Genomic DNA, 12,296 nt, shown 5'->3' on the forward strand with positions numbered 1-12,296 from the left:
TTTGATGACGTAAAACAATGCAACACAATCTGAACCATGGAAACTCCTTGCAAACTGTAACGTTAGCTCAAAAGTGGACCGCTAACTTTCTCTGTTGAAAATGTTAGCATTCAACCAGTTTGAGCTAACATTAGCAAAGGAGAGGCTGAAAGCTAACGTCACGATTTGATGGTTTAAAAAAGATACAATCAATATGTTTTAGGTTTTATGACAAAATATTTCAAATTCTATTTCAAATAGCATTTTAATAACACATTAGACACAATCATCAGACAACAGCTAATGTTAGCATACAATCACTTCTTAGCTAACATTACAGTTAATAAGCAATGTGTACTGTATCTTGCAAATCACTTCATTTTCAAACATAAATGTTCCCATCCTGGTGAGGTCATCTTTTCTGCTGCTGTAGCTCAGTTTCATTCAATATGCATATTAATGTAGAAGTACATTTGGATAGCCTATAACAACAATGCCAATTCCCACACTACCTGGATTTTAAAAGCCTCTATACACATTGTGATAAGTGTGTAGTCTGCATTTGCAATTGATGTCTAATTAAATCATTTGATCTAATTGTGAGCCAACCATCAGCATGTCAAATGAACTCAAACATCCATTTTCCTCCGTGGCCTCAATCCATCTCATCATCTTCTACTGAATACTATTCTGAGTTTTTCTTCGTCATTTTTTTGCTGCATTTTCAAAATAGATAGCGATGAAGATTGTCCCAGAAAAGCGGAGGAAATAGCAACAGCGGTTGCACCAGAGTCTTATTGCTTCACACTCAGTGCAGAATAATTTTTTGTACATAATTTAATGGAAATCCACTAAACAGCTTTGTTTTAACATAACACTTAAATCTGGTTACACTCATTCAACAACTGTCACAATACAGCTATGTGAAAGAAGTGGATAGTGATGTGGGGAAATGTGAAAAGAACAATTTAATAACATATACTGTGATTGGGAACACACATTTTTGAGTAAACATAAAGTTCATTACACCCTAACTGTAGTGAATATGTTGTACTAGCAACCTGCACATGATCCCACAACGTTAAATGTGCACAACGCTTGAATCCAGATTACATATTGTCATCATAAATCAGGCTCAGATGACTTTACAACAAAAATATCTTTGCACTTAAGTAAAGGGGAAATGGTTTGGTTGGATCATGGTTAGGATTAAGAAACTAAAGTTAGGATATGGTTTCGATAATTGGTTACTCAGGCAAGCTGCTTCCTAAAAAGAGGAAGTTCACTCACAGTGCAAAACACTACGACTGAAACCCAGGACAAGAGAGTTCAAGACTAAAGCCACCGATCCACCAACGTGACAGCCCTCACTTTCCTCCACATCAGTTCAATGTAAAAACCACCAACTGTTTCATATAATCCATAATCCAACATATCTCCATCACTTTTCATGACCTTAAATATCTTTACATTTTTTAAACCTCTTGTGAACATTTCCAGAGATCATTGATCGACCTGAGTGGTTCATACTTTACTGCACACAAAAGACATTTCACCAGTTTTATTCAGGGTTAAAAACTTGATGGATACTTTCTCTGATTGAAAATTTAAACCCTCATTTCCCAACTTTTCTCTGCGTCTCTCTGTTCCAAAATGTACTGACAGAGCTCTAATCAGAGCCAGATATGAGCCACCAAATTCTTCTCAATGACATCAGAGATGTAAAAGATGTAGAAAGTTGAGGCCAAAGATAAAAAAACAAAACATTAATAGGAGAAAATGGCTTTAACTTTGAATCCTTACATGCTTTTCGACAGTCTGCTGCACTCCACACTGAGTTAAGTCAGTGTAAATCTGCCCAGCTTCCAAATTATTCAGATTTATTATTTTGAGCAAAAACTTAATAAAAATCCAATTAACCTTTAGCTTTTTAAGTGTTGAAACACTTTCAACCCAACTGTAATCAGTCACCTAAAACCATTGACTTGGTTTACATTGTGGACTCGCCAAGACTTTTTACAATGTGTGCCTTCAAATTTAATGCTGCGTTTTGTCACTGGTCGCTTTATCAGCATCTTTAAATAAAGTTTTATGGTTTGTTTATAATAATACTTCACACGTTGAAAAGAAAGCAATTGAGCATGAAGCTTTTATGAGTCTTGGGACAAAAATATGGAAGGGTCATGGCAACAATTAAGAAAAAAAAATGGAAAAGGGGGGGATTTCATATTAGCTCTCAGACAAACACAGGGTCGTATGAAGGCTCATCAGAGTTCTATTAGCGTCCTCTTCGGGTCACACGTGGTTCCGATTTAGAAGAGTTCATAGGTCATCATACATCTTAATCAGACAATAATAAGTATCAGCATGAACTCTCAACCTTCCATTTTCTTAAGTCTGTTGCTCGAGACGCATGATTTAAATCTTTAAAGTCTCATAAGATTACGCTGCATTTGAGTTCATCCTCACATCATCTTTTTGCCTTCCAAAATGCATCCTCGTGTATTTTCTTCAACAGTCCCTTGATATACATTTAATACATTAACCTGGAAAAGTAAGATTTTTTTCATCTTTGGAGGTCAAAAAGAGAGCCTCGTGGAAAATGTAAATCGACAGTATAGTGCACTTTAAAGACCAAGTGCATACCAGACGGAAAGGCAGAGCAAACATGACACCCATAGGAGAGATAAGTCCCACAGACCCCCCAGACATCTGTGTGTTCAGCAAATGTGATTAGGGTTCAATTAGAGGAGGAACATTTTGACACATGTCTTATATTTGGAGTGAGAAGAATGAGAGAGCAGTGGTCGAGGAAGGAGGAGATTGTGTGGTTGATATTCAATACACTGCAGATTTTCAAAAGACAACTATGATGTGCTGAGGTGTGTTTTGACCAAGCGGCAAACCTCCGGTGTTGAAAAAAACTGCAGTTCATCGAGTGTACGCTTGAGGCTGGCTGCAAGAGCCCCGGAAGTTACATACACACCACATTCAAAAATGTCCAGTTTTTACAAACGAAATGACCGTGTTTACAGCCTTGGTCTGATTAGTAACGCTGAGACAGGATTTCCAGAATGTTGAACGCCATTGACGAGCCTCCAGAGTCCCTGCAAGTATCTATTGGTGATGTCACTGAGGCTTTGTCCTTATTCACTGTCTATGGTTTTGAGTTTATATTAAATCTAAGCCTCATTCTCCAACTAATATATATGCTTTCTTTACTTTTTTAAGAAGCGCCTGACTTTAGGTTTAATCGCTACTGCTGGAATAAAATGTGTTTAATACATTGAAGTTTATAAGCCAACAACTTTTATACACTTTCATTGTTTGGATTTGTTTCATTTCAGAAGAGTGAATTTGATCCGTTGCAGGCCCAGGCTTTAATTTTCTCTGGGAGTCGATCCAAAACAGCACATTCTGGTGAGAAAGTGCACTTACAAGACTAACGTGACCTCACAATTCCACATGCGTACAAAAAGTCAGTAATATATCGTGGTTTCCTACGTCACTGGATAGCTCTGTGAAACCACTTTAGGCAGAGCTGGAACTCTTGTTTTGGTAAACACTCCTTTAGAAACCACCCCGATCACAATGTGGCTCAACGGCTGCTGCCAGAATTAATATGCGGTTAATGACAAGGTTTGGCTAGCTGCCCTCTGCTATTGATCCACTGTGGATTCTTCCAGTCCACTTTATTGCCCTAATGTAAAACATCCATCACTGATGATTTCTGCTGTCAAGCTCAGCTGAATTCTGTACACTATATGCTGTATTTTCCCTCTGCAGAGTCAGGTTTCTATGGCAGGGACAAAGCATATTTGAGATCATTACTTACATTCTTTTGTCCTCTATACACATTAAGTGGGCTAAAGGCCACTGGCTTATAGGGCTGTGAACGCTGCTTCAGTTACAGTAAGATATGAAACATTTTCACAAGTAACACTTTATTTTAGATTTTTGATCGTCAAGGTGCGCAAATATACGGAGGCTAAAAAAGGAAAATGCGTTACAAGGACCTAAAAGATTTCCATTAAGGTGAAAGGAGCTGTAAATTCAGACACACGGAAAAAGTCCAAAACAAATAAAACAGAGATGTGCCATTAATAAATAAAAAAAACCTTCTGAAAAATGTAATAAACACATAAAATATTTAGACGATGCTAAGTCAAAAAACACACCAGACAATAAAATCAAGAGACTTTCTGCATTTTCAGTCATTGCAACTGAAGTACTCCAGGCCTCTAGGGGGCACTTAGTGAATTGGGATTTAAAAAAAAAAATACTTTTTTGCCTTAATTTGGATAGGACAGCTGTAAAAAGACAAGAAATGTGTGGGGAGAGAGAGAGTAGGGGATGATATGCACCAATAGCCTCTGTCCATGGGCTGCATGATCAACCTACTGAGCAAAACCAGCAGCCCAATCGGGATTTTTTTTGGGGTTGTCTGCCATTGTTGGTGACCGTACAAAAAACAAGGAGCAGCAGAACATTTGAGAGGAAAGGTAATAGGTGTAGTAAGACAATTGATGCTTTCAATGGCGTGCCTAGCTAAAGAGGGGTTTGCTTTAGTGAATGTGAAATATCAATGACAACATCTGGAGTCAATCTACGGTGAATGGCAGCCTGATGATACCATTAATGCCTGTCAGAGGATCGCTGAAAAAAGCATAGGCTGATGTGATTGAAGCAATAAATCCAGGGGGGATGCTTACTCAGGCATTGAGGTTATACGGTTTTGTCCATCTGCCTCTGTCTGTCTGTAAGTCTCTGCCTCTCTTTGCCTGGGTTGGGCTTCAGGTGTGTTGTAACTGCATTTTTTTTCAAGGCTATACACTCACTACAAAGGTGCCAGAGTCCTGTGTTTCCACTCAATAACCTTTTTACTAACAGTTAAATTGAGAGCTTGCAGCACCAACTTATAGAGTAACACAGTCTGTGTAAACTGCCAATAATAATATAAAGCTGTTTTGGACCTTCAAATGAGGCATACAAATGTTTTCTTCCTTACAAGTATTATCAATGTCACCAAACAATGATTAAACGTGCTCCTCTCTGCCATGGACCTCCACCCTTTAAAAAATGTTGGCATTGTAGATGATAAATATTTTTGCTGCGCATACTCCATATACAGAACCAAGGACATGGCTACAACTTTCCCTAACAAATACACAATTAAAACCACTACATAAAAAAAGATGTATTATGGCTCAGTACAAAAGGCAGAGGAAGTAAGGACCTACTGGGAAGCAGCAAACATTGTTGGTTTTGGACTTTTCAACAGAATTCTTTACAAAAGCGAAAAAGCTAGCTCTTCCTTTTTTTGATTTTCATTTTTCTGTGCTGTTTTGGTAACTGTATCCCACTTTTGTTACTTAGCAATGTTCATGATAGTTAAAAAAAGACAAGGCTACTTTTCACTAAATATCTAGAAAAAAAAGCAAAGATCCTTAATATTGCTTCACATTTCTTCCCATTTCCTGATTCCCCCTTTTCGTACCTGTCATCATATTTTTGAACTGCTGTTGCCACATCAGGATGCCCCACCTCAACCTGCTGTACGGTACTTTTCCTGCCATCCCATCCGGTCCTGCCAAATCTGTCCTTCATTGCCGTCTATTTTTTTTTTACTTCTCTCAAACTATTGTACCTCTTTCTCTGCATCTGTCTTCTCTCCTTTCTACCCTGAACCCTGTTTCTCCATGCCTAACATTCCTCTCCCCTTTTTCTTTACAATAATGTTGACCTCCCATTTGAATTATTGACAAACATGATGCAAATCTGCCCAGAAAGTGTTTTATAAACATGAGAAAGTAGCCAAAGAAAGCCAAGCCCTGTGTAGCTCAGATTTTTTCAATTAGAGCTAGTGCGTCTTTTAGCCTCCCCTCTGCTCCCTCTGCACACACACACACACACACACACACACACACACACACACACACACACACACACACATGAACACACATATACACACACTGACATGTGCAAAGGTTGAAGGAATTGTTACAATCCAGCTGCCTCCCAACCGAGGCACGTCCGCCGCTGCCAAGGGATGATGATGCTGATGATGAAGTTGAACTGGACAGCATGCCAGCATTGGTCCCATGATGACATCACAGCCTGATGTCATGCAGACGGGTGTGGTGATTGGACAGGCAGCTGAGAAGGGTTATGTGTGTATGTGTGCGCACATGTTAGGGCAGGGTGAAAGTATGCATGGTCCTCTGGGGTTCTCTGCAGTCAGTCAGAGTTTTGGATGGACACTCGCGATTACGTTCGTGCAGGAGAAGGAAAAAAATTGAGGAAGAGATGTTGAAGAAGGAGGTGGAAGTGAGGGAAAAGAAGAGGGAAGAAGAAAATAGGATGAGAGAGGAAAGAAACAAGTGATTGAAAGGCTGAAAGAGAGAACCAATAGAAGACTAACATGCTCAAAGTGGCAACACTAAAATGCCATAATGTTTAGTCAGAAACCATGTTCACCAACTTTAGTGTACTTACATTTTCTTAAATCCCAGATCCCCTTAGCTATAATCTGAAAATGATAAAGCCTCCAAGAGCTGCGCGTTATATTTGACAGTTTAAATGTTTGAACTAATTAAGCTCAAGATGAAAAGTTATCGCATTCCTAAAGTTCTTACAATTCTACCTGGGAGGAACAAACACGTGTGTTCAAAATGACATGGCATATACATCCAGTAGTTCAATTGAGATTTTTAGCTGGGAACCATACATTCCTGTATGAAATTGTGTGTCAATGTCAATGGGATTAATATGTATTTTTTTTTTTACTTCCTGGTTGCTCTTTAAAAAGCAAGGGGGTTGTAAAATACACTAGAAATCATCCTCTGGGAACCATGAAAGTCTGCACCAAATATCATACAATCCATTCAGTAGATTTAGAGCTATTTCATTGGACAAGAGAAAACTTGGTGGTGTACCTTTTGGGGGTAGCTAACTTGGTGTTGATATATATCCAGAAGGGACCATGACTCATTTTAGCAATCCATCAAATAATTGTTGAGATATTTCTGTTTATTTTGGTCAAACCAACCAACCAACTTCAGCGGCAGCTCTAAAGCCAGTCCTGTGGCATGACTAGATTGGGAAACAAATAGATTCTTAATTTGAAATTAGAAAAGTAAAGTAGTACATAGATCCCCCCAGTAACAATGGCTGCGGCTGAGAGATATTAAACTGTAAGTGAAAGTGTATATTCATGTGGTAATGGATGGAGGTCACTGGACACGTTTAGAATAAGCAGTAGTCTTTGTTTCCCTCTAAGGGAATCCAGTGCACCTTAAACCTGTAACAACACGTTAAATCTTATCTTGTGTAGTGGACTGGGGTTTCCTTAAAGCTTGTTTTTTCCGCTATTGCGTGTCAGCGAATGTAAAACATTTTTTCTTGGACTTTGGTTGGCCTCCTTGTGGCAGTAAATTGCCCCTCAAACCTCCCACGCAGTCCACAAGCGATAAGAGCATATCAGCAGTTGTGACTGTTCATAATTTGATGTTGTCACAACACTGAAAGAGACAAAAAGTGATTTTGTTCTGTCAGGATTAAGAGTTAAATGTTTTACTCAAGGAATAGGTTGGATCAGTGGAAATAGCAACAGTAGACCACAGAGTAGACAAACTTGTTTCCTCAAAATAGAGGTAGGGACAATGAGTCTTTATCTGATAGCAAGTTGTCGATGACTCATGTGTGGGTGAAAGTAGGCCAGGCTGAGAATGAGAGACAAAGGTATTCAGGTGTGGGATGTAACCATGGAGTTCAGCCATATACCACAACCTCACCCATGTGTTTGTACATTTCAAAACGTGAATGGATATTTGAGTGTAAGATCTTTTAGAGACAGATTGAAGTTCAGAGAGTAGGCAGGCTCTGAGAATTCCATTGACACAATGGTTTCTAAGTAAGTTCTTAAAATAGTTCAAATCAGATATGCATGCATAAAATGTCTGATAAGATAATGTTTTAGTACCAACGGTCTGCTGGGTTCAATGTGCACAAATGCTTGACTGTCATTGCCTTGTTTATGTATTAGAACAGACATAGTGCTTAAAATCCAACAAAATATTTCAATTTAACAGACATAGTTACATAGATGATAATATCCGTTTTTATGTATGGACTGTGTCCTTCAACCATTCCTTTAAAATGAATGAATGGCGCTGACCCTTTTTTTATATGATCATTTATAAAAAGAATCATATGAAACTGAAAGCAGCTGTATTTGTGACCTAACTGGAAGCAACATACGCTATCAATGTCAGAAACAGGAATGACTGGAACAGATAAAAATCAATTAAAACAACGTAAAAAGAAAAAAGTTGAAGGCTGCAGCGATGGCCTTACAGTTTGATTACAGACATGTAAACTGTATATGCCCATGTTTCATGAACCAGCGAGTGAGATTGTTATGTTTAAATGTATTTTACTTTCGAATACTGACAGCTGTTGAGCCGAGAGAACCATGACGTGTGTTACATAATTTAGGGTTTGTTTTGCTGCTATGACGCAACTTCAAATATGGCCCCACAAACCCCAAGAGGTTAGTTTATAGACATGTAATTTAACTTTTATTAGGCCAGCTTTAGTCGTTGGAAGTCAAAGATGAAGAAAGAAAAAAATTGAACTCTGCCAATGTTTGCATGGTCCACTTGAGAAACACTCCACAGAAGAATGATAAAGATTATAAAAATCTTGACACCGCTCTTTAGTGTGTGTCTTTGCAATTTGAAAAATGTATTCTCAAAGTTTGAAGTTCAGCATTGGTTGACATGGAAACAGGTCAGTGACGGTAAACATACAGATTTACTGATACTCTTCATTTTGTAAGTGTTTGACAGTGATATGACTTTCATTGTTTTGGCTCAACTCCAGCATTATGGATTTGAAATAAGAAAAGACTGTGAGGTTAAAGAATATCAGTTTCAAATGAGTTAAAGGCGTCAACAATTATACTTGGGGATCATTGTGGGCTGCTGTGGATCAGTGGTAGACAGTCGTCTCTCAAACAGAAGGTTTGCAGTTCAATTCCAGCTCCTGCAGTCCACATGTGGAAATGTCCTTGGGTAAGACACTGAACACATAATTGCTCCCAAAGGCATAGCTGTCAGTGTGTGAATAAATGTGGATGTGATTAGTCTGACTGACACGTATAGCCACAGCAGTGTAGAGATGTGTACAAATGGGAGATGTGAAGTGCTGTTTAAAGCTGGGAGAAGTTTTTAGCTGGTTATAAATCAGACTGAAATTAATATTGATGACTCTGTATGGCCAACAAAAACACTTACAAAGATTAGATTTTTGTAAATGCTTCGACACAAGGGATTGCAATCTTTTGGTCAACTGATCATAAATTGCAATTCTTCCAAGATTATCAACCATAAAACATATTTTAGGAAGATTGAAGGGTCTACATATTTATGGAACATGCTTATCCATTTACTAACAGAGGATAAATGAGGAATCTGATACCTACTTTTATAATTGTGCTTTAAATATTAAGCTAATGCCAGCAACCGCTAACTTTGCTTAGCGGAGAATAAAAATAGAGAGACCAGCTAGCGAGCTATTGATATTTAAAGTTTTATTTTTTCTTGGTCGACACAGCAAGCCTGGAAACGCAGCCGATTGCCTATGAATTTGCTCTGACCAAGAAATAGTCCAGAACATTATCCCCTGAAAATGAAGTGACATATAACGTGCTAATAAGAAGGTATTAGAGGGGTTTTAGGATGTTTTTCTTTGGCCTTTGACAAGCCACGCTAGCTGTTTCCAACTGTTAGGCTACCTGTTGCTGTGTGTTTAGCTAAGCTAACGTCCTCCTGGCTATTGCAAGCCACATTTTTGATGGACAGACAAAGAAAGAGGTATCAATCTTTTCACCCACCTATCAGCTAGGGAACAAGTGTATTTCCCAAAATGTTGAACTTTTCTATTATTTAAAAAAAAAAAAAAAACGATTTTGCAGTGCTTAAGGATGACTCTCTGATGCTAACATTGACAGGGCTAGTGAGGCCTGCAGTGGTTGATCTCTGGCCAGCAGGGTGTGGGTTTACTTCCTCTGCCAGCACTGGGTCAACACTCCGGCACAGGGCTTGACATCCTCTGGTGGGTGGAGAGATTGTGTGCTGTCTGGGGAAGAAGTGCCTCGTCATGGCAGATGAATGAATGTGGGGATAGGCTTGGAGTGGGAATGGGTGTCGTTCGAGTTGCGTCTGTAAGCATCAATGGGTGTACTCGGATAGAAAGATATCCAGTATGTAAACTTGTGTTTGTGTTGCGCAGGCAGACGTTTTGGGTGTGTGCACTCCTTGAACATGTCTGGGCCCTTTTGGTTTGTATACCTCCAGCTGACTGAGGCTTCCTGTTGTAGTAATTGTCTTTTTATAGCTACACTATGGCTCCCTTTGGCCCAGGTCGAATAAGTTGACAAGCACTTCAAGATCACATGAAGTTTAAGCTCACTAACATAGGGAAAAGGTTAAAAAAAACAAAAACTGAAATGATTAGGTTCTTTAAGGTGAACTTAGGAATGTTAAATGTAAACGGCCAATCAGTAAAACACTTAAATCCTCCTGAGGTGGCTGCTGAAGATGTTAGGCTACATAAGTTTTGCTCCAATTTATTCGCCTGAACTTCACTTATCTGGATCATTCCCCCCCTGTATTGTTTCTGTACAGAATAGTAACAAGATAAGACGTGGCTTGGCTTTGTGTATGTAATAACCCCACCTCTGTGGCATTCATAACACAAGCCTGGGTCACAGTTCAGAGGGAGAAAGGATAAAATAAAGCAGCGGCAGCGCTCTTATCCGACGCTCCCCTCCCTTCTCTTTTCCTTCCTGCAAAATCAGATCTGAGCCCTTGCCTGTCTCTCCACCCGGCCCCCCGAGAGCTAGAGGGGGAATCTGTCTGTCCCCAGTGCTTCCTCCCTAGTCGCACCAACACGGGTGGCGCTGGAGCTGTTGCGTAACTGCAGGTTGGAGGCACGATGTTATGAGGTCAGCGTCCTGTGACCGACATTTTGCCGGGCTACTCCTTTCTAGCCGGCTCAAGCTCCAACCTGTTCCTCCCTTCCTGAGTGCATCCTGTGATGCATCCTGTGATGTAGTGAAAGTAGGTCTAAGTCTGAGGTTAACGCTCTTACCACAGTAGGCACTCTTTCAGAGGGTGGAAACAATAACACTGACGCTGGCATTATGTCACGATTTAATTCAAGCAACTATACCATTAAGTTGACCTTCTGCACCGTCTCAACAGGGATGAAAAAAGATAAGCATCACAACATAAGAGAGCTGGATTGCTTTTCAATTTTGGTTTGGTCACTAAACTTTTAATCTCTGTAAACGGGTAACTTTAAATAAATCCAGGATCTGTGTGCAATGGGGCAACATTGAATGTTTGGACGTGTTATTGCCTCATTTTGAAGTGCGAGAAGTTTTGTCCAATTTAGTTTGAGCAGACAGGAAAACGGTCCATGTTGGGAAGAAAAGAGATGAACAGCCTCAGCTCAGCAACTGCCTCACATTTGATTGATTTCTATAACCACACACTGGCATATTTTTCAATCGGGTCAAACATGTACGCCACTAATTGTAGCCATGCTCAATGACTTGATTGGTGGTTGGCAAAATCCATCTTTAGCTTTATTAACTTCCTTAAGCGCCACCAGTTGGATTAAACTATTTGATGGATTGCATAAAATTGGAATTTCGTACAGATGTCATCCAGCTGAATTAATGTAGTGATTCTGTATTTTTCTGCCAAAAAGAGGATGACCCTTTTTTTTAAACATCCGTATGAGTATAACATAGAAGTCATAAAAGTCGATACAGACATTTGTGTCCCCCTCAGATTAAATTGGAGTCATGTTTGGGATTAATTGTTTTCTCTAGCATGTCCAAGTTTCAGTTTGTTTGCTACTTTTGTTGATCACCAAATCCCTGCAAAAACTGAAGATGATCCAATACAGACCTCTTTTTGGCGATGTGAGCATGCTAACACTCTTGGATAAAATGATAAAACTGGTAAATATGTTACCTGCTCTACATCAGCGTGTTGATATTTTATCATTTCCATGGTGAGTATGTTTGCATGAGGATGTTTTCTTTTATCCCACTGTGCCTAAGCAGAGCATCACAAAGCAGGGAGCGCGGCTGCCGACTCTTTTGTTTGTTCAATTCTTTGCATCTGGACATCAAAAGATTCGGAGTTCCTGGAGAGAGATCAGTGAGACACTGTGATGCAGCCCGAGGACGCTATGACAGCAGGCTTTCTGCACCGCCTTCATTCGTGACCGTCAGGGACAAT

This window comes from Labrus mixtus, chromosome 17, assembly GCF_963584025.1.
Source record: "Labrus mixtus chromosome 17, fLabMix1.1, whole genome shotgun sequence".
Classification (NCBI taxonomy): domain Eukaryota; kingdom Metazoa; phylum Chordata; class Actinopteri; order Labriformes; family Labridae; genus Labrus; species Labrus mixtus.